The sequence below is a fragment of the Lissotriton helveticus genome, chromosome 8 (genome assembly GCF_964261635.1).
Source record: "Lissotriton helveticus chromosome 8, aLisHel1.1, whole genome shotgun sequence".
In the NCBI taxonomy this organism is placed as follows: domain Eukaryota; kingdom Metazoa; phylum Chordata; class Amphibia; order Caudata; family Salamandridae; genus Lissotriton; species Lissotriton helveticus.
In genome coordinates this window covers 1,190,497,410-1,190,522,018 of record NC_136069.1, presented here as the reverse complement: position 1 = coordinate 1,190,522,018, position 24,609 = coordinate 1,190,497,410, and the positions used below count along the sequence as shown (strand labels likewise).

The window sequence follows — 24,609 nt, the reverse complement described above, 5'->3', positions numbered from 1 at the left end:
ACTCACCACCACACACTCACCACCACACACTCACCACCACACACTCCCCACCACACACTCCCCACCACACACTCCCCACCACACACTCACCACCACACACTCACCACCACACACTCACCACCACACACTCACCACCACACACTCACCACCACACACGCAACCACACACACACACACACACCACCAGCCATCAGTGCACGCTTTCACCAGGCACAAACACCACCAGCCATCAGTGCACGCTTTCACCGGGCACAAACACCACCAGCCGTCAGTGCAGGCTTCCACCAGGCACACAACACCAAACGTCAGTGCACGCTTTCACCAAACACACACACACCACCAGCCATCAGTGCACACTTTCACCAGGCACACACAACACCAGCCGTCAGTGCACGCTTTCACCAGGCGCACTCACCACCAGCCGTCAGTGCACGCTTTCACCAGGCACACACACACCAACAGCCGTCTGTGCACGCTTTTACCAGGCACACACACCACCAGCCGTCAGTGCACGCTTCCACCAGGCACACACACCTCCAGCCGGCAGTGCACGCTTCCACCAAGCACACACACCACCAGCCATCAGTGAACAATTTATACAGGCACACACACCAACAGCCATCAGTGCACACATCAATTGTTAACGCATCCACAATAAACTATTGTAGCAATCGCAGTATTGCACACTTTACTGTTAAACATAGTTATCTAAAGCGCAGCATGCCACAATTGCTACAATTCCAATCCAACCCACATATTTCCACTACACACCAAAACACATGGATAAAAGACATTGCCATTTACAATGCCATTACCTCTAACTCAAATAAATCCGAGACCTATTGCATTTCTAATGCTTGTTTTGCTAATGTTATCAGCACATACCCATATTTATTTTCGATTTTGAGGGGAAAAAAAGTAATTAAAGTCATTTTTCATGTATGCGGAACTGTGGGTTGAGTTTGTGTATTTCTGTGGTGCTGCCATGTAAGGCGGAAGTTGATCTTGCAACAGAAACATTACACCATTTTTTAGTGTTACCCCAAAGAGACTGGTAGAACCGTGGATTACTCAGCCACATTGCAAGATCAGCATTAATACTATTAGTTTCTTCAGGTTATTCATACATTGTTTATGGATATTAATAAATAGGGCTCCCGGTTTTATGGTATATATATTTTTTAAATGTCTGTATTTATCCATATTTATTTTTTGGTCATCCTATTGGTATTTATCCATATTTATTTTGTGTTTTGAGAATAAATGGGAGTCGTAACATGGTATATTAACATTCACTCCTATTTTGATTCCTGTCACATATTAGCAAACTAAGCAGCCAAATTTAACAAAACACTACACCTGAAGGAAAACATTAGCATTACATACAGATATATTTTAGCATATGCCTGTACTTAAGGAAATCTCATCCTGTTTTTAACTCTCCATGCTATTAGCTAGTAGTCTGAAATTCATGAAGGACAGCATGGAGAGTCAGTCAGAAGAAGCACAACTTTTTGTTGGGAAACACATTTGTGTTCTTTCTGTATTGATCTTTAAAAATAGAAAACTGGGATACTTATTATAAAACCACCATTCTGCATTCAATCTAAAAGCTTCCATTATTTGTTTATTACTTTGAGTTCATAGTTTCTGGTGACAGTTCATTTCTTTACTGACAAATGGTCAATTCTTTAAATTTTTTCTTTGAAATATATATATATTTTTTAAAGTTCTAATTCTGCCAGTTAAAAGCCTTGACTGCAAAGACCACCTGCAGCCGTCCCTTCGCAATAAGCAGCTCCTTGCTGAACTACAGGGCCAATTGCGCTTACATCGTACCAACAAGGCGGAGCGCTTCCTACTCCCTCTTAAACAGAAATTTTACACAGAGGGACAAGGTTGGGGCGTGCCTGGCGTGGCGCCTCCGAGCGCAGACCGCGAAGGCCCACATTGCTAAACCTAGGTGTCCTGATGGCACATAGGTCATTTCAGAAGCGGATAAAGCTCTGAACTGGAACACTTCTATAGGGGCTTTTATGCAAATACTCCTTGCCCTCGCAAAGCTGTCTCTGCTTTCCTTGACTCTTGCCCTTGGGACCCCATTGATTTTGCGAAACTGCTGTAAGACCCAATTACTTTCGACGAAATCGCTAGAGCCCTGAAACCGCTCCCAGTAGGTAAAACCCCGGGCCCTAACGGGTTGCCAGTCACTTTTTACCGGGTATTCTATCCACAGCGCCGTGATCACTTGATCCATCTTTTTAACAGCTTCACAGCCAGTTTGTGTCTCACCCCAACAATGAATGAAGTGGAGGTAGTGCTCATTCCTGAACCCGTTAAAGATCACTCCTTGCCCACATCTTTTAGCCGTATCGCTTTATTGAACACTGACGCTAAGATCTACATTAAAATTCTGGGAAACCGTCTCGAGCCCCACCTCCTGGGTCTCATTGATCCTGACAAAGTGGGGTTTATCCTCCAATGTCAGTGAGCCGACATCCGTCGGATAGCCCATCTTGTGGAAAAAGTACGCTCCAGAGATATATTCCTGCTTGTTTAGTGTCCCTCGATGCGTAGAAAGCATTTGACCGAGTGGACTGGGGATTTCTTAAAAAGTCTTACAGAGGGTGGCCCTGGGGCCGGGGATAATCTCCAGATTATTGGCCCCTTTATGCGAAACCCACCACCTGCATTCGCTTTAATGGGCGCCTCGCTGCCCTTATTCCCATATACCGTGGCACCAGACAGGGGTGCCCACTCTCCCCTTTACTTTTTGCCTTAGTGGTAGAACCCCTTGCCATTGCCGTCCGCCTGGACCGGGCCATACGTGGTATCCCCATGGGTGGTTAAGAACATAAAGCCTCCCTTTTCGCTGATGACCTCCTTCTCTCCCTTTCCTCACCAGCTACTTCCCCCCCGGCTGTAGCTACTCTTTTAAAATCCTTTGAAGACGCCTCGGGATACTGGATCAATCTTGCCAAATCTCACGCCCTTAAACCTCAATCTACAACCCCCAGAAATCCAGGAGTTGCAACATCTGATCCCGGTACAGTGGACCGATGTTTCGATTCAGTACTTGGGACTGGACCTGACCTCTACACTCTTGACATGAACCTAGTCTAATTGGTCTAGATACATTAAAGCTATCCATGAGAAACTGCACAGATGGAAGGGCCTTCCTCTCGCATGGTTGGGTCTCATCAGTACTGTTAAAATGTCCCTTCTTCCTAAAATTGTATACCTCTTTCAGACCCTCCCTACTCCTATACCTCAGTCTGACATTCTTGCCCTTCAGCGCAACTTCAAGAAATGTATATGGGGGAATTCCCGGCCACGCCTTTCCAACAAGATTCTGATGTTACCTCTGGATCGGTGTGGGCTGGCGTGCTCCAACCTTCTGGAATACTATTGGGCCTGTCACCTCCATTATATATCCGAATGGGTGGTTTGTGAGAGCGAGGAACACTGGTTCCACCTGGACCGGGATGTTTCCTGTAGACCCTTTAAATTTTTTTTTATTGCTTTTCAAAACAGATACAGTACACATCAAAAATTACAGAACAACTTGGTGTATAGTTGCCAAATGTGCGACGTTGCATGAGACGAAACGGTTGCCTGAATCGTCAGGTAACGAACACAGCGATGCCCATCACATACACAGTCTATATTCATTTAAGAGTAATCATACAGATGTAATAGTGCTAAATCGGACAGTAGTATACAATGAAGTATACAATGACCCTCCCGCAATGCTCACTTAATGTTCACCTCAAAACTCCCATAGTGCCCAATTGAATCTCACAATGGGTTTCAACAGTATGTGAATCACACAGTTCCAATGCTAGCCACCGTCACTACCTCGTCCCCAGGACCACTCGACCGCTCTCGAACCCAAAGAATAAACGGTTCCCATATCTCTCGGTGTCTGGAGGTGGGTGGCATGAGCTCCCAGCTGAGCCTGTCTATAAGTAACCTCTCTAATCCAGTCCTTGGTTGTGGATTTCCTCCTTCTACCCAATGAAGAGCTATTTGGCATTTGGCGAACAGCAGCAATAGCGCATGCAATTTGCGTTTTTTAACATGTGTGTCTCTAACATATCCTAACAGCCCCAATAATGGGGATGGGGACACCATCGGGCTCAGGATCTGATTTATAGACGCAAAAATTTGGGCCCAATAATCAACAATGGCCTGACACTCCCACGCCATATGGAGAAAGGTGGCGGCGGCTGCCCGCAGAACCAACAACAATCATCATCATCTCTAAGCCCCATATGATGTAAACTGATGGGCATCCTGTAATAGCGATGTAAACGTTTGAAGTGAATTAGACGAAGCTTGTAATTAGTAGATAGTTCAGTCATTTGAGCACAGCAGTACAACCACTTGTCATCAGTCAAGGGGGGGCGATAGCTCAGCATTCCACTTATGTCGCGCATTGGGTGTTGCCACGGGGCGTCAGTCTGCATGTGTGTCTGGTGATAAGTCTGCGTGGCGATGGTGTACGCAGTAGGTTTTCCAGAGCATTCAATGGGGATGGCTGGGATGGGAAGTCGTTGTGTAATGCACGACAGGCAGCCCAAAGTTTATGATATAGGAACGTCTCACAGAAAGACACCCTCTGTCCTTCCTCCGCCATCGGAGGACCTCTGAAACCCTCCCCCCCCCCCACCTCCGGGTAAAGATCTGCAAAAGTATGAAGGCACATCTGCGCTACCTTTTCTGTTTATCTCATCCCTGATGTTAGGTAACATAGGATTCTGCACAAGGGGGATAGAAGGAGCATGCAATATCTGAGCACCCGCTCGTCTTCTAAACCGTTCCCAAGCCCATTTTAGAGTTTCAGGAGTGTCGATGCAATCCGTAGGGCGTTTATAAGTCTGGTACACCGCCACCCGAAGAGAAACAGGCACCACCGCATCTGCCTCCACAGCCACGTGTGGCTGAAAGGGCGTTGGGTGCACCCAATAATTCAGGAATTGTGCCTGTGCACAGAATGCGTACAATTTCATATCGGGTGCTCCCAAACCTCCCTGCTTGGTCGGCAAAGACAACCGCTCCCACGACACCCGGGTCTAGCCTCCTGCCCATACCAAAGATATTAACAGGGAACGCAAAGTCTTGAAAAAAGTAGACCCTTGGGAGATTTAGCATGGGACAGCGTGGGGCCCGTCCCGCAGCGCCTACATAGCCACCCCTTCAAAGACAGTACTGGAGATTTGGGATAAGCTGGCAATCTCCTGTGGATTAACGACATTTCCCTCCCCTAATTGGCCTATTGCGTGTAACCCCGTGTTCCCACCTGCTTAGCAAACTCAAGCTTTTAGTGCATGGACCGAGGGGGGGAGTGCTGAGACATTCGGGGTCTCTTCCAGGGTGGTGACTTCCTTACTTTGGAACAATGCAGGCAAACCTTTCACCTCACGGAGGGGGTGCGAATGCAAGATTATCAGCTTTGTCATTGGCTCACCTCTCAGACTTACACCCGTGAAGCCACCAGACAGCTATCTGCCTTTGAAACCTTGGTTCGCAAATTTGAAGGTTCACAGGGGCTGATTTCTAAAACACACAGTCTTGCAACACTCCCAGCACTCCATACCGCATGGTTACCAGACCCGTTGGGTCGCTGACTTGGAAGAGGATATATCGCCTGAGCGGTGGGCTAGACTGTCGTGCGATTTTCCAAAGTTATACCGGAGCATGCTCCAGCGTGAGTCAGCATATACATTGAACCAATGGTACTATACCCCAACTCCGATTACATCAGATGTTCCCAAATTCCCCCATAATTTGATGGAGGTGCCAGAGTGACAGGGGTGATTTCATTCACATTTGGTAGACATGCCCGAGTCTCAAGATCTTTTGAAAAGAGTTTCTCAGTCACATCAAAGAGGTGATGGGTTTCCCCATTCCTTTCTCCCCTCAAGTCACGCTTTTAGGTATTAAACCCCTAACTCTAACAGCCATGAAACATACGAAGTGGCATTTGATTCTTCACTTATTAGGAGCCGCTAGACAATCAATAGCTTTATTCTGGAAAAAGCTGCAGCCGAACCCTGACCCGGTCCCCCCCCCCCCCCCCCACCCCCCCATAGCTACTTTGTTTCTTCACCTGTGGAATGTTTTGGCCCTCTAATTACTCACAGCCCGCATCAAACACCCAGATGCCAGATTGTACCACATTTGGCAGCCACTTATACACTACTTCACTATGTCCAGACACTCCCGGCTGTCTCCCCCCCCCCCCCAGATTGCGGGCCTTACAGGTGTTTGCAGGCTCTCTTGAACCATTCTCTAGGGGACAGAAACCGGACTCCTCAGACTAACCTACCTAAATCTTGAGGCCTGCTCTCCGGCCCCCTAACGGCCCTTTGGCTCACAATCTGGAACCCCGATCCTCCCAGCGCATCCTTCCCTTTTCTTTTATCTTTCCCCTTATTTGGGGATGTGTTTTCTTGTTGTGTCTTTTTGATTTATTATGTTTATGTAATTGCTGGCAATTCCCTGTTGCTTTCGTAGTCTCAGGGGCCTCCGTGGACAAAGAGGAAAACCTATCTATTATGAGGCCAAGCGTAATATGTCCCCATATACTTATTCGTTGTCTCCATACCAACGCCTCAATTGACACTCCGAGATCGGTGAGCTTCTTGTTGTCTACTTGTACCCCTTTCCTTTCTCTCCGAGTTTAATATATTGTTAATGTAACTGGGGATGGAGCATCACCACGTATTGACCGCTCCCACTATGATATGCTTTACAATGTCAATTCTGATGATATCCTGCGTGGGTTAAGTCACGCTCTGTATGTTCATATTATGTTGTTTCATTGGCTACTATGCAAGGTTGACTCTTTTATGATGCTTACCTTTACAGAGACATGTGTCCCCAATTTGCCAGAACTTTTTTTCAATAAACAGATTTTACAATAAAACTGCCAGTATTTCATCTGTACTCTTGTCCTTTGTATTCTTTGAGAATACAAAATTACTTTGAAAGCCCATCCACACCATTGTCCTCTTTAATGAAAGAAAAGTTGCTTCAGTCTTCATTTCACAAATTGAAATCATAAAAGATTGTGAATAGTCTTGAGCAATCCAAACATATACTCTTCAAAGATCAAATAACTTGTGATGTAGAAAGTTGAAGAACTTGATGGGGGGTACATTTTCACTCTCATTTTGCTCATTTGTATTTCCGATATATACTTTCATTCCAATAACTTTTCCATTTTTTCCTCCACATTGATATTGTTTTCAGCTCCCTACACTTCCTCTGTTTTATATTTTTGTGACCATCTTCTTGGTATCTTTTTATGTTATGTTATGTTATGTTATAGATTTTTATTATGCGCGCAGCTACTCCAGCTAAGGAGCGTCCTGGCGCATTGACGAGGAATAGCATGAGAAACATAACACAGCTAAAAGAGCCAAAAGGACCACCTTAAATACATAGCACATACTGAGGGTAAAAAAAACGAAAACAGGAATGTTTTCAAGGCTTTCCTAAAAGCCATAAGATCTTCTAACAGGCGCAGTTCCACCGGGAGGGAGTTCCAAGCTGATGCCGCCTTTACTCCAAAGGAACGGCCACCCATGCGGCAGAGCCTATATCTGGGAACTACCGCCAGGGCCTGGCCCTGGGAGCGAAGAGTGCGCGTAGGGACATAAAAGAGAAGAGAGCCAGACAAAATTTCAGGACCCATGCCTCTCAAGATCTTAAAGGCGAGGCAGAGTATCTTAAAGAGAATCCGCTTCCGTATTGGGAGCCAGTGTAGGGAACGGAGAACATTCGCGACCGAACAGAATTTAGGGAGGCCGACGATTGCCCTGGCTGCGGCGTTTTGTACTCGTTGTAATCGAGTAAGTTCGGCCTGATTGGCCCCGGCGAGAAGGGAACTCTCGTAATCCAAGCGAGAGATGACAGTAGCCTGGATTACAAGCTGTCTAGTTGGGGCATCAAAGTACTTAAGAACAGGTCTTAAGCCTCTCAACAGACCGAAACAACAAGCCGCTGTTCTTTTAGTGTGCCCTACAAAAGTCAGGCCCGAATCTATCCACACGCCCAGGTTTTTCAGCTCCAGAACCGGCGCCGGGGATGGTCCCAGCTCACGTGGCCACCATTGGTCACCCCAAAGTTCCGCTCCCCTACCGACAACCATAACCTCTGTTTTAGTGGCATTCAGCTGGAGACAGTTTCCTGTCAGCCAGCTTGCCACCGCCTTCAATCCATCCTGAAACCTGGGGGCATCCACTTCTGCGTCCCCGCTGAGAGTAACCGCCAGCTGTGTGTCATCGGCATATGAGACCAATGTTAGGCCCCACTGCCTCGCGACATCAGCTAGCGGTCTCACGTAAAGATTAAACAACGTGGGGCTCAGCGAGGACCCCTGTGGGACCCCCATGGCCAGTGGTTGGAAGTTGGACTTGAAGGGAGAGATGGAAACACAGAAGGAACGATCGCCAAGGTAGGAGCGGAACCATTGCAGGGCCGATCCACCGACACCTATCTCCTCGAGCCGATGCAGGAGGATGCTGTGCGAGACGGTATCGAAAGCGGCGCTGAGATCTAACAGTATCAGCGCCGCCGTCTGTCCAGCATCCAGCACCGCACGGAGATGTTCCACCATCACAAGAAGGGCGGTCTCCGTGCTGTGGCCAGCACGGAAGCCGTTCTGTGTGGGGTCGAGGGCATTAGTTCGTGTGAGGTACTCCGACAGGGCCAAGTTGACATGGGCCTCTGTGATTTTCGCCGGCCAAGGCAGCTGCGAGATGGGTCGATAGTTCTCGGGCTTGGAAGGGTCAAGGGAAGACTTCTTGAGGATGGGAGACACCACCGCCTGTTTCCACTTAGTTGGAACCACCCCTGTCTCCAAAGAAAGGTTGACAAGGGAACACACCGCAGTGCGCCCCATAAAGGCCTGCTCTCTAAACAGAGCAGACCTAACTGGGTCGGATGGGGAGCCAGATTTAACTCGCAAGGCGAGTTTGTCAAACCCGTCTAGGGGAAGAGGGGGAAAGGAAAGCAGGGTGGTGGAATGTGGTGTCGCATTAGAACTTCCCAAGTCGATCCCTGTGTCAGGGAATGCCTGATAGATTGTTTGGACTTTCCCCAGGAAATAAGCAGCCAGGGATTCACAGTGGGAGATAGAACTCACCACTGCGGAGGAAGTTCGCTTCGCTACCAAATCCTTCACGGCCTTGAAGATGGTCTTCGACGGGTTTGGGCTGCAACGAAACTCTGCAGCATAATAAGCTGCCCGAGCTCGGCAAATTGCCCGATGGTAAGTCTTGGTAGATGCGGCATATGCAGCTTTTAAGTCGGCCCCATATGTCTTTCGCCAAGCTCTTTCAGCCCGCCTACAGGCCCTCTTCAAGGCACGCAGGGCACTGTCGTACCAGGGGCTCGACTCTCTAGTACTGATCTTAGTTGATGTAATAGGAATCAGAGTGTCGAGAGCCTTGGTAGTCCAGGAGCAAAAGCGGTCATACCCGTCCTCAACATCTACCAATGGACCCAACGGATCTTCCTCTAGAAGGTGGTGCAAATCCTCTAACTTAAGTTGATTCCACAACCTCCTAGGAGCACATCTCACCGACGGAGTGGGAGGAGCCGCCGGGATGGGACACAGAATGGTCACCAGAAAATGGTCAGTCCATGCTACCGGGGAGATAGATGTAATATTAGTCCCCGGCAAGTTGGTGAAAAAGGGGTCAAGAATGTGACCCCCTATGTGGGTAGGCTGCGAAACCAGCTGAATAAGCTGGAAGGCCTCTAAGTCAGCGGTGATGCTATGGACCGCCAGGTTAGAGGGGGCGTCGAAATGTAAGTTCAGGTCGCCCAAGATGGAATAATTGGCACACCCTATGACCAGTGTGCCCAGGGCATCTGGAAACGAACTTCGAAACACCACGTCACTACCCGGCGGACGATACACCACCATCCCAGAGAATGTAAATTCCGGGCTGACAGTGATTTTAAAAGAGGCGCTTTCACAGCCGGCGATGTTAAGGCCATTCCACACGCATGCAAAGCAGGACCTGACTATAAGTGCTATACCGCCACCTCTGGACGGTCTATTCAAAGTGAACATGGAATAGCCAGGAGGACAAACCAAATTTGGAATAGCTACATCCGTGTCCTGAAGCCAGGTTTCCGTAATGGCCAGGACATCTGGGGCACCATCCTCAACTAAATCATAGATATTCTGGTAATGATTCAGTGCAGATCTAACATTTAGGTTGGAAACCCGCAGAAAGGGCGAAAAGCCCTTAAGCCGACGAACCGGCACTGTAGCCTTCACAAGGATTGTCCCCGGCAGATCCAACGCCCAGCGGTTACAGCGGCACCGATACGGGCCACAGAGCGGATGGACAGGCGGCAGAAGACACCTCTGTCCGGCCTGGCCAATGTTGTAAAGGCTCTCTCTTGAATAGGTTAGCATGGTAACACGCCACAGGAGCCTACCTGAGCCCAACTGCCCGCAGCGCCCCGCACGTCCTTAGCGCGGACGGGCGCAGACGGGCAGGACTCTTTTTATTTTATTTTATTAGATTCTGTAGTGGTTTTATAAGGAAACATTTTAGCCAAATAGCTTAAGACTTATTTTTCCATTTCGTCTTTCTCAGTCTCTTCTGCCTGATAACCTTCTTGGAATTTAAACTAGGTGAGATAATTTCTTTGTGAGTTTCTCCGTTAGTTATTTCTCTATTCACAAGAGTTGTCACCAGGTATTACCAATTCTTCAGGAATTAGTTTTACCACAACCTTTCCTTTAACTTCCAGTCCAGGACAATGTCTAATATAGCCCTAAAAAATCTGCATGTCTCTAATTTATCCACAGTTGCCTCAATAAAGTTGAACTTGGTTTTTTGCCACACAAGAGCAAGGTAGAGACCGTGCCATAAACTCCCTGACCCTTATCACTATTGATCATGGTCTCAGTAGATTAAATTCAATATATAAGTATATTAGGTACACTCGGTGCTTGGCACTCCTTTTTCATGATAAAATTGTTATAGGACAGTTAAGAAAATTCAAAAGCTAGTTTCGATAATGTATGTAGAGCAAAGACTAATAACCAGTTTCCAATAAAGTCTTACTGAACAACAGCCTATCTTTTGCTTTGTAATAAAATATAAGTGCTCCGATCATATCCTCCCTGCTCTATCACCGCCACAGTTGCCTCCATGCCCCCTTCTCTTAACCACTTATCTGTATTGCACCACACCGTGCCTCAACACCCTTGCACCACAGTGCATGAGTGCACCATGCGATATTTCCCTGCCCCTCCGACTCTGCTGACTTGAGCTAAGAGCAGGTAGTGCCACACCCGTCTGTTCCCTCAGCAGAACTCTCCAGTTCATGCAGCAGATTGGCAGACCGTGCATAGATTGAACAAATCCTGGGTTGCAGCATTGGCAGTAGTTATGGCAACAGTAGAAGAGAGGGCACCTGGCTGGTTCTGTGGTCAGGAGGGAGCGACCACAGGTGGTCCACAGCAATCTCCATAACTATCCCAGCCTCCGCTTTTAACCTCGGGAGCTGAGCCTCCTGCGTCTTGGGCCTGCATGCTGCTCTGTCTGAATGATTTCATTCATTATGTATTTTAAAAAGTTCAAAAAGTCCTGGTGTCTTTAAGATAGCCCTGCAGTGCTGATGGCAAGGGGCAGAATGCTATTCAAACAGCATTTTTGAAGCATTCCTGTAACATAAGAGCTGGACACAGGAAGGCTGTTTCTTCATAAGTTCATTCCATAGAGGATCCCATCCATCAACAGGCAGGCATTATCACCAACTACTCTAGGTTACCTATGAATCTTGTTATAGAATCAAGTGACATGGATACAATTCCTATATGACATGACCACATTACATATGTAAGATTCTGTTGATGACCTGTTACAATTCTATTAATGACATATTACAACATATTACAACAAGTCAGAAGGAAGGCAGTACTCCACACACCTCCCCTCCTTACCTAAATAACATTTCAAGAGAGCAGCAACGGTTATACATAATCAGAAAGGTATGACAGACGTTCGCACTTCCTGGATGAACTCTACTTTTACATCCCACACTAATCTGTGGAGGGACACAATTGATGTCCGAGCTGCATGGATTTACATTAGCCATTACTCAGATTACCTTTGACTACCGCTACTCTATTCCAATTCCAAATGTGATGGTCTTGTGTTTTTATTGCATTATAGCAGCCCTTCCCGACCTTGTCCGGGAGCATTTAGGCTTCGCCTGCCCCGACATTGCCCAGCAGCCAGTGCCCCCACCCGCCCCGCCAGCAGCCCGTCCCCTGCCTGGCCTGACACCCGCCTGCCCCGACATTGTCCCCGGAGCATTACCTGAGCCGCAGGTCCTGATTGCACCGCTCTAATTTCCCGTCCCCTGCCTGGCCCGACACCCGCCTGCCCCGCCATTGTCCCCGGAGCCTTACCTGAGCCGCAGGTCCTCATTTCTCCGCTCCGCCCCTCTGCTCCTCACCGCCTGTCCGCCGCCGCTCCTCCCCCGCGCCATGTCTGCCTCTCCGCTGTTCCTACCGCCGCTGGCCTCACGTCACCGCTCCTCCCCCACGCCATGTCCGCCGCTCCTTGGACGCCTCTCCTCGCTGACGTGAGCACACACGTCGCGGCCGGCAGTACTTTGGGGGGGGGGGGGGACTACTTTTAAAAAATATATAAATATTGTATTTATATAGCCTATAACCATCTACACACCCTTATGATTTCAACTGTGTATCGGGTGTGTAGATTGGCGCTGTGGTTCCAGAGTTTACCCGCCTCAAAGCCTGAAAGTTCTTACTTTATTATAGTAGTATAGATTAAAAACTTTGATTACCTTGATGGGTTTCATGAATTTGGACACAGAGTTCCCTCCTAAACCTGGGCGTTTAACCATTACCAAATCACCCACCTCAACTTTGGTTTTTCTTACCGCCTTTTTTGAATCAAAATATTTTTTCCTTTGTCTCGCCTTCTTTTCTTCTCTCTTTTGAATGACAAGATTATTACACTTTCTTTCTTTACCTTTACTTAATTCATATTTGTTGACCCATGCAGGCTCTACACATGTATTAGGAACTCTACCTCGGAACAGTAAGAAATGTGTTTTTCCAGTGGTAGCATGAGGAGACAATCTATATTCCTCAATTTTCTTTAGAACTTCACGTTTCCAATCTAAAGACAATGACTTTGCTAAAATAATAGTTTCTTTAATTACATTGTTGAATCGCTCTACCATTCCATTAGCCTCGGGATGGTAGAGAGAACAGGTTTTGTGTAAAATGCCCCTAGAGGAAAGAAAATCTTCCATCTCTTTTGCGATTAACTGAACCCTATTATCAGTTAAGATGGATTTAGGAATCCCTTCTTTTGCAAACAAACTCTTTAAACATTGAATAACGTGAGCAGAATCAATAAATTTTAAAAAGAAAACTACAGGCCACCTTGAATACATGTCTATCACAATTAACACAAAAGTTTGTGAATCGTTTTTGTGTATTGGACCAAGGATGTCTAATGCGATATCTTGCCAAGGGTTAGAGGGACGTCTCCTTAGAACCATAGGTTGAATTGGAGTACAATTTGACTTGTCACTTAATGTGCACGGAATACAATCCTGTATTATGCGTTCAACCTCTGTGTCCATGCCGGGCCACCAATACGACATGCGTAGTCTTGCTTTACCTTTAGTAAGTCCGGCATGAGAGGAGTGAACTAAATCAATAAGCTCCTTTCTGAGGCTGCTGTGAGGAACTAATCTTGTACCACAATCCATTCTCCATAGACATTCATTGCTCATAATCCAAAATTGTTTAGTGGCATCAGAGCCCTCCTTATTTCTAAGCAAACCCTTTTGAATGAGGGTCATGATCTCATTTAAAGTGGAATCTTGGACCATTTCATCACTCCAACTCTTTTCAGAAATTATTTCTTGATCAACCACACAAACCCATTCATCAACATCTTACAACTCTTCCTCTTCAGATAATACTTTGGGTGTAAGGCGAGACAGCAAATCAGCAATGTTATGATCTACACCAGGGATGTACTTAAGTGCAAAATTGTATTCTTGTAGACCTATAACCCATTTGGTTATCCTACTAGATATTGAATACATACCCTTTTAACTAAATATCTCAACCAAGGGCTTGTGATCGGTGCGTACCTCAAAATCAATACCCCAGAGAATTTTTTAGAATTTTTTAATGGCCCAAAAGACCGCAAGAGATTACCTTTCTACCACTGAATACCTAGTTTCAGGATCTTTAAGATTTCGTGATAAAAACATTATGGTTTGCATATCATTGGAGCTTTGTTGTTGTAGAACCGCTCCAGGCCCTTTTTACTAGCGTCAGTAATGAGAATAGGCTTAATCTTGGGATTGAAACTTCTAAGTGAAGGCACAGCTTTTTTAGTTTCTCTTTAATACTAGTAAACTCTTTATCACAAAGATCAGACCATACAAAATCAACACCTTTTCTTAACACCTTTCCCAAATTACGACCTAATCAAGAGACCCAATTTTTCACGTTCTACAGCACCAACTGTAGATCGTTACCGCAGCACAAATTTGATATTTTTAATCTCCTACTTGATAACAAACCCAGTGCTTTATTTTTAACGGAAACCTGGCTGCACGAAAGTGCGGGTCCTGATATAGCCACGGCTCTCCCACCGAACTATGCCATAGTTAGGAAAGATCGCAAAGGTCAAGTGGGCGGGGGAATTGCTATTATCTTCAATTGAGACTTTACATGCACGTTTGAACCCGTTAACATCCCAGACTGTGAAGCGGCATCTTTCAAATTGACTCTGACCCCCAATTTTACAATCTCAGGCATCCTAATTTACAGACCTCCTGGGAATGCCAATACATGGGCAGCAAGCTTGGCAAACTACATCACACCTTTCCATCTCTCCTCTAAAAACTTTTCCCTTTTGGGAGATCTAAATCTACATTTTGACGACCCTGCTAATGTGACTTGCAATAATTTAATGGATGATTTAGTAGCATTGAATCTAACACTACTCAACTCTGGGCCTACTCACCGGGCAGGACACCTGTTGGACCCTATCTTTTCCAACATCCCGGAACTGAAATGGCTGAATACGTCCCCTACTGGCTGGTCAGATCATCACCGTGTTCAATTCTGCCTAAAACTGCCATTACCCTCGAAACCAAACAACCCCTGCCCTATATCTTCCATGAGAAATTGGAAGTTGCTAGATGTGGAAAAATTTAATAATACACTAGCTATGCATCCCCGACCTTTTGCCGTGATATGGAAAGTATCGCCACATCCACTCACGCTTGGCTTGAAAAGGCCAGTGAGAGCTGCCTCCCCCTTTCCCGGCTAAAAAGTAACATCCACCGTCCCCCAGCACCGTGGTTCAATGAAAACCTAAAGTCTGAAAAATCAAAATGTAAAGTTCTAGAAAGAAAATGGCGCAAAGACTATGCTCACGACAAAAAAGTGGCATACCACAAAACCAGAAATGAGTATCACTCTGCATGTGCTAAAGCGCGTGCCCTTTACGTGGCAAAGGCCATTGACACAGCGCCAAACAAGGCAAGAACGCTGTTTAATACAGTCAAAGACCTTGCAGGCGCAAACACGGCTGCTACAACTCGCCCACTGGATAAAACAAAATGCCAAGCCCTTGCGTCTTTTTTCACCGACAAAACTGAAAAAATCATTTCCGACATCACCAGAAATACCCCCGGTCATGATCCTAGAGAGGAAATGCCCCTATGGTCAACAAACTCTAACACCCTTGACCACTGGCCCCTCTTCACCTTGGAATCACTGAAATTCACTCTCAAGACTGTCAAATCTGGTTCCCCTTGTGGTCCATTACCCGCCTCTGTTTTCAGACAACTGGATGACCCAGCCTTGACCATCATTGCTGAAAGCCTTAACTCTTCCCTTCAGCTCTCCATAGTACCATCAATCTGGAAACATGCGATGGTATGCCCACTTTTGAAAAAACCCTCTGCAGACCCTGAATTACCTGCAAACTACCGACCCATCTCACTCCTTTTTCAAAATTACTTGAAAGACACATCCACTCTGCCCTCACCCTCTTCACCGAAGAAAATTCTCTCCTCCACCCGTCTCAGTCAGGTTTCAGAGCGGGTTTTTCCACCGAAACCGCTCTGCTGGGAGTAACCGAAACCATCAGGAAACTCCTAGATGATGGCCAGACAGTCGCACTCATTTTGCTTGATCTGAGTGCGGCATTTGATACCATCTCCCACGCCAAACTCCTGGCCACGCTCGGGAGAAACGGTATACAGGGCAAAGCGCTCAAATGGATTGAGTCTTTTTTGTCCCAGAGAACCTTTCAGATCTCATCTCCCATCGCCCGTTCGGACACGTTCAGTACCCCGTACGGTGTACCCTAGGGCTCTATTCTAAGCCCTTTGTTTTTTAATCTTTACCTTAGACCCCTGGCAGATTTAGCAGATAGGGCGGGACTCACCCTGATGACATATGCAGACGACTCTCAAATCGTCTTCTCATTGTCAGAGTCCAAACCGTCGGCTCCGTCTACCCTTAAATTAGGGCTAGAAAAAATCTTCAGCTGGATGTCTACAAACCAGCTGAAGCTGAACGGTGAAAAAACAGAAATCCTCCTCTTGGGAAAAAATAAACACCTATGGAATGCCTCTCATTGGCCCACAGAGCTAGGCAATATCCCCATCCCTGCTACCCACGTTAGAAATCTAGGGGTCACCATCGATCATACTCTCTCGATGAAACTTCAAGCTAATAAAGTAGTAGGCCTCTGCTTCACCATCCTGAGATGGTTGAGAAAAATCCTCTGGATGCTGCCCCCTGCAACACAAAAGACCGTAGTCAATGCCTTAATTACATCACGGCTTGACTACGGCAACATTCTCTACCTGGGTTCGAATCAAGCAGTCATTAAACGCTTACAGCTAGTCCAAAACTCGGCTGCAAGACTACTCTGTAACATTCCTAAAACTGCTAGCGTGTCTAAACATTTGAAGGACCTACATTGGCTCAGGGTAGAGAACCGGGTCAGGTTCAAAGCCCTGTGCTACATGTTTAGGATAAAATCCGGCACCGCACCTAAGTATCTTTTATCCTTAGCGACCCCCTACACTCCGGGGAGAGAACTGCGTTCTCTTACCGCAGCAAATTTCTCGACCCCGAGATTCAAACTGGCAAGAATAGGAGGTAGATCTTTCTCTGTACTAGGGCCTTCCTTGTGGAACAAACTTCCCCCTAATATCCGAAAGGAAGAAAATTACGCCAGCTTCAGAAAGAATATAAAGACCTGGCTCTTCCAGAAATAAGTTCCTATGTTTCACCGTTACCCCCGTTCATAGAAGAATCATCGGCGCCGGGAAACCCTTCTTGGGTAGCTGTGCACCATACAAATGTAAAAAATAAATAAATAAATAAATAATAGGTACCTCATGTTGGCAGCGCAGTCATCAAAGCTTTTAACAAATCTCGCATAATACTCCACCACTCCTAAAAATTTCATATGCTCACTCTTATTAGCAGGGGAACTCATTTCTTGAATATTGTTGAGTAATCAGTCTTAGGCTGGACCCCCTCACCAGTAATTTTGTGTCCTAAATAGGTTATAGAATTTGTTCTAAATTTACACTTCTCTGCTTTGATGGTAAGGTTATGGTCACACAGTTCTCCAACACCAATTTTAAACGTGAATCATGCTGACTTACATCATCCTCAAAAATCAGGATATCATCTTGGTAAACGCATACCCCCGTGAGGCCATGCAGTACATTTTCCATCACTCTCTGGAAAACTGATGAAGCAGACGCTAAGCCAAAAGGCATCTGTATGAACCTGTAAGTGCCAAAAAGTGTTATAAATTATGTAAATTCTCTACATGACTCCTCCAACTCAATCTGGTGGTAAGCCGAAGTGAGATCGATCGTGCTGAAAATCGTGGCCCCACCCAGTAAAATGAATAACTCATTTATGCTTGGTAACGGGTACCTATCAACCACCACACATTTGTTTAACTGTCTCAAATCAATGCAGATCCGCAAATCCCCATTGAGTTTGCGTGCTGTCACAACTGGGGACAACCATTCTGTACCTTCGACCTTCTCAATGATACCTAATCTTTTAGTTTAGCAATTTCTTTTTGCATGTCCTCTCTGACAGAAAGAGGAACATTTCTTACTTTACAACATACCGGTATTGCATCCTTTTTAAGTATTATCTTATGTTGATAACCCTTCATGCAACCCAAATCCTTTCTGAAAACACTTGGGAATTCTTTCTTAAGAGTGGAGACCAAATAATCCTCTTCCTTCTCAAAAACAAAATTCACACCATTCTTAAGTTGAATAGGAGGATCAGCATTAGGATGAAGAAAGACCCCAAGATCACCTTGATGAATCCAACTAATAATGCTATCTCTTTTTCTAGAAACATATATTTTCCCTGAGACCAGTCTGCCTTTATATTCTATAAGACCTATAAAATATCCATGTAATTTGATAGGCTCCCCTCCATAAGCCAAGGGCTCAAGAGCTTAACTTTCTTTCAACATTTTCATATAGAAACCACTAGAGACAATGGTGATCTTAGCACCAGAATCAAATAGTACTCTAGTGCTTGCTCCTTTAACCACAATATCATCAAAAGGACTAGTTTTTTTCTTTTCTCCATTTTCCACCTGTACCACGATTTGTCCGCACTCAATCATCTGTGTTTGACTCACCATTGTCTCCATCATAAACCTCCACCTCTTTAACTTTAGGTGTAGGCCTACTGTTACACATTGAGGCGAAGAAACCCTTCTTTTTGCATTTAGGACCGGTTTGGCTCCATGCAGGACATTTCTTATCGTTAGCAAAATGTCCTATTTTACCACACCTGTAACATTTACAGTCTACCCATTTCTTGTTATATCTTGCCTTGTTTGATATACCTTTAAGATTTTTCTCTTTAGATGCAACATCTTTTTTGTTTTTACTTTTAATTTCTGGAACCTTCCATTCCTTTTCAGAGTCTTTCTTTAAAACTGCGACACATTTTAGTGAGTGTTCAATCCTTTTGGCTACACTGACAATTTCTAACGTAGGCTCATCACGCAACCATAACTCTCTGACCTTCTCCATGTTGCACTCGAACATAAATTAGTCTTGAATGCGTTCATCAGTCAAGTTAACAAATTTACATGAAGAGGCAAGCTTCCTTAAATAAGTCACATACCCTTCTACAGTTTCATCATCCCCCTGCATTCTTTTAGCAAACGTATACCTTTCTAAGATGGTGCTCACCTTTTGGTAAATGATGTTTATCAAGTTTTTTTATGCATATCTCCTAGTCATTGAGATCTTTGGCTTCTTCTGGCGGTAGATCATGTAGCTGGGCCAATACATCTTGGCCCTCCGACCCTAAACAATGCAGAAGCAATGAAGATTTCCTTTCCGCGCTAAGTGAAGGGCCACACACTCTAGCATATCTTTCAAAAAACAACTTTCCATTTTTTCCATTGTATGGGTGGAGCTCCTGAACTAGTAAGAAAGAAAGGAGCAGCAGTAACATTCTTCATTTTAAATGAAACCCTAGCGATAACTTGTATCAAAAGAAAATAAGTATTAATGTAAAATCACTAACTATTAAATGACAAGTAAAAACACTACCAACCCCACTGTATATACTAAGCACAATTCTGCTCTTTGTTTTGAGTATGAGCACATAACAGTAGAAATTGTTGATAAATAAGCAAAGCTGTGCGCATCAGGGGGAAGTGAAACTCCATGAGTAAATGCTGTGCGCATCAGCGCGAAAGATAAATCACAAAAGTTATGCTGTGCGCATTAATTAGTTTTGGTTATTAGCATTAAACAGGAGAAAGTATTGCCAATGAGCATTGCTGTGCGCGTCAGCGCAATGTGAAAATCAATGAAGACAGGCTGTGCACATCAGCGTGTAAATTATAAATGAATGATGCGCGTCTGAGTTGCCAGGACTACGAGATCATTGCTAGGTGACGTGGTCTCCAGCTAACAGTTTGACAATCACAATTGCAAGCTTGAATTTGTAAGAGTCTCTCACAAAGTTCTACAAAACTACAGATGTTTAATTTCATATTCATTATCTCTAGTCAGAGTAATGGATTATGGGAAGGGCATTCAGTGTGAGGTATTTTCTTATTTATTATGACCCACATTGCTTCTGGTACGAAACACTCCCAAAAATAAACTCCCTTTCTCCCAAGTGCTCCAAACCTAAGTTAAGTTTTAGGTCTTACCAGTAGCCCATAGATGTTTATTGGCAAACGGAAGTTATTGTATACAATATGAACTTACACCAGGTTTTGTAATGATATGAAAATTATATTTATAGAGCGCTGTACTACGCTGGGGCATCAGGCCGCTATAGCTTGGGGAAACGCTATGTTTTAAGAGCTTTCTGGAAAGCAAACCGTTACGTTTTTTTCTTCAGATCTGAGGTCATTGAGTTCCAAAGCTTAGCAGTACAGGTGATGAAACTCCCTCCCCCGTAGTTTTAAAAAATGTGGGTTCAGCTACATTTCGAGCTGTCGACAATCTAAGTGACCTACTGGAAGTGTACCGGTGGAATTGTGTTTTAAGGTACTTTTCCCGACGCGTGTATCGCCTTGAAGGCTATGTTTTTTTAATGGGAAGCCAGTGGAGTGGGAGAGTCCTTAAAAATAGTGGAACTTGGGAATTCCCAGGAGTAGTTGTGCCGCAGCATTCTGAAAAATTTGCAGTTTTTGTCGGCATCTTTTCTGGTAAACCAGGCATTGCAGTAATCAATTTCAGGACCTGGCAAATGTGTCCTAAGTGAGACCTATTGGCTGTGCCCATACTTGTTTTATTTTCACAGTGCTTGCTCTGGGTAATGCTCCCCAAAAATTAGTGCTGGCACCCACAACCATCAACCATCTAAACAAAGTAATCGCAAGACTCTAAGAAAAACTACCTGCTCAAATGTGTGCGAAATCCACAGCTCTTATGATGTAGACCATATCCTAAAGCACCAGATGATAACATTCCGGCTTTCTCAGCCTAGGTTGGTTGTGGACTGCCCATTGTGTAGACCTGGGCTTACTCCTTAAACATTTCTTAATGTTTTTCCTTATTAAAGTTCCAGGGATTTGCCACAGAAGTTTACACTTCCTAGATTTGTTTTACACTTCTATAGAAATTAGAATAATACATCATGAGATATATACATATCCATATAAGTACAAAATCAGTTACCAATAATATTTAAAAATAAGCAACATCCAGCTACTTCTCTGTCTCAGAGCCAGGTATTTAGAATCTTCGAAGTGCAGTTGTCAGTCGTGAGTGCTATAGCTTGCCAAAGAGGAGGTATCCCGCTGCAGATATGTATTTGTCTATCAAACTACTTTGTTTCCCTCTATCCTGTCTTTAGTTTTCACCACCTTTTGATCTTCAGGGTTGTCCCTGACTAACAGTGTGAGGTATGCCCTAAGGGGACTCCCACGAGTCTTTGGGCTTAGAGGCTACAGGCTGAAGGGAGGTGTAGACTTTGGTTAATTAATTAGATCTTGTAACAGATCAGGACTATCATTCTGCACCTCCGCTTATCTAGCAAGAGTGCCATTGCCACACGCTATTGTCCCCACTTGCTAGTAATTTAGCATATTTTGAGTGCTATCTCTGGACTTGGTGTTTATTCTGCCATCCCTTTTTTCTGATACTGTGTGAAATATCATGTGCCAAAGTTTATGTATAGGGTGCAAATCCAAGCCATATGAAAAGAATCTTGGTCTGTTCTGCATCGTGGACATCTCTGCTCTACAAAGGATATTGTGACGGTATCCGGGGTGAAACCAGGTATTTATTCAGCATGTCGCCAATAACATGGTCCAAACTTTGTTTCTTAGTGAAAGCTACAATTAAGTAGGCAGTCAGACATTATATTCCCATACCGTGGTGTGCATCATCCGTTATCTGCATCTGTAAATAACTATTGTTACTCCACATAACTAATTGTTGTCACTTTGAGGAATTAAATGAATATAAGTAGAATAAGGACTTGCAGATCTGCTATAATAGCAGGTCTGGATCCGACTGACACCTTAATGAACTGTCAATTGATAAAGTTCCTTAACTTACTCAAGCGGGCAGTAAAAACTGAACATCTAGCTACTGCCCCGTAATGCTGTAAACTCAAGGTTGGATGGAACTTGAGAGAGAGCGTCCGTCAATTTAGAATTACATCTGGAATGTAACCTCTTGATTATACAGCGGAACTTGGGCTAACTAATGCTTAGAACACAATAATTGTATGTTACACTCTTGTAAATACTTGAATATTATTAATGGAGGATGTCAAGTTTTTATGGCTCTAAAGAAAATTACAATTTTATTGTTGATCCTTTTATATATTTGTGACAAATTGTTATGGTTTTAATTTACTAAAACAATAAACATTTATTTACCGTTCAAAATTGTTGCAGTTGGGATGTTGGCACCGTCCTTGTCAACGTTCTTATTCGATCTGTGAGGTCCCCTGTTCATTAAAGAATGTCTTACAAGCCTGTGTTATACTTTCCAGCCATTCCAAAAAATTTACACTTTATCCCCCTGCGCCACCATTTTCCTGCCTGGGTACAGCGCAGAGTATTTTATGCCACTGGAGTGCACAGTTCGTTTGAGGTCAAGACTTTTTCTCTTGCCTCCTGCACTGCAAACATAAATTCTGGGTAAATGGATATCTCCGATCCACGATATCATAAGAATCCGTTCTCTCTAGCAAGGTGGAGGACCACATTCAGTCTCTGAAGTTAAAGAGGCAGGCTATAAGGGTTTTGTGGGAGAGTCCCAAGCAAGGGGCCTAGGGACCAGTGATCGGTGGCCCTTTCCACCAAATAAGTTGCAAAGGAGGAGTCTCTGCCCAGGGTATCAGACAGCAGGGTTTCCACCCTGTGATCCTGTTGTTATTATGACTGGATCGTGCCTCCAAGTTCTCATTCTTCGCCGCTATCAATTTTATTGTTTTTTTTTTCAGTTACGAAATTTACTCTGCTCAAATATGAGCATGTTTTGCAGCTGTTCTGTCTGGCCCATCTCTGTCTTCTCTGATGGGCACTGGGGAGTTGTCTGGGCCTGCTCTGTGCTCTCTCTGTCACAGGGTATTCTTCCACCGCCCTAAACTTAGTTTGTCTAGGGCACCAGGAGTGTAAGGTACACTTCACTCAAAGGCCTCCTGTGTGATGTCAAATATGGGAGTACCAAGTAAGGCCATTGGGCCCCTACCCTGGTACCCCCTTCGAAGATGAGACTACGCACACCGCACTGCAACAAACCATCGGGGAAGACTTGGTCTTTCATTCCTCACCACTTCAGAGTATGATCTGGCCGCCGCAACAGCAGGCATTAGTCATTGCTACTTGTGCATGTCACTCCTCAGGTAGATGCTGGTCGGCAAATATTAGTAAACAACACAAAATGCCCAAACCACAGTTACTCAATACAATTTTTTGATATAGGGTAAGAAACGCTTTTATTATCGCTTCCCTGGACACCATTATTTTGTGTCAATCATTTTGTATTTTCTATAATTTGAAAAAATTGCTGACAGAAAAAAGACATTGATTGCAAATATTTACAAATATTTACAAGGCTGGACTAATGTTAGCAAACATTAAAGGCAAAGTCTATTTATACATTTAGAAATCATTAGAACACACAATAGAAAATATTCTCACATCAGACATTATTGAAAAAATAATAATACAAACATGTCAATTACGAACAACAAAAAGCTAACAAACACTGAATGAGAGAAACTAGGGGTTGGGAAGATAAATGATAAATGATTTAATATCTTGTATATTTTAGTGCTGCCAGTATTGGTTGGGAGATATAAAGTATTACTGTTGCACTAAAGCTAGGACCGGCTGGTCCAGCACTAAAATATACAAGATATTAAATCATTTATCATTTATCTTCCCAACCCCTAGTTTTTCTCATTCAGCGTTTGTTAGCTTTTTGTTGTTCGTAATTGATATGTTTGTATTATTAGTTTTTCAATAATGTCTGATGTGAGAATATTTTCTATTGTGTGTTCTAATGATTTCTAAATGTGTAAATAGTCTTTGCCTTTAATGTTTGCTAACATTACTCCAGCCTTGTAAATATTTGCAATCAATGTCTTTTTTTCTGTCAGCAATTTTTTCAAATTATAGAAAATACAAAATGATTGACACAAAATAATGGTGTCCAGGGAAGCGATAATAAAGTGTTTCTTACCCTATATCAAAAAATTGTATTGAGTAACTGTGGTTTGGGCATTTTGTGTTGTTTACTAATGTTATTAGGTCTAGCCCTCACCACATAAAGGACCTAACCCCTTTTGTTCCGGTCGGCAAATATTGTCATCTTTTCAGATGCAGAGAATTAAACATATTTCCCTGATTGGCAGCCTATAAAGTTATCTGAACTGGCAGGCTAATCTTCCAAAGGGATTGAGTATTTTGGAGCAAGAATTCAAATTGGCAGAGGTGCCACTTCTTTCCCCTGGGGCCTCCAGGTCTCTGTTCCTGCCCAAGTGGCTTACCATGGTGTAGGTTAC

At 44.4% G+C, this 24,609-nt stretch overlaps 1 protein-coding gene across 2 annotated transcripts in view; it reads left to right on the top strand.

Annotated features, from left to right (window-relative positions):
- Window positions 1–24,609, top strand: part of LOC144773229 (E3 SUMO-protein ligase RanBP2-like) — an 827,846-nt gene that overhangs the window by 37,275 nt on the left and 765,962 nt on the right. The gene's annotated exons all lie outside the window — the stretch shown is intronic.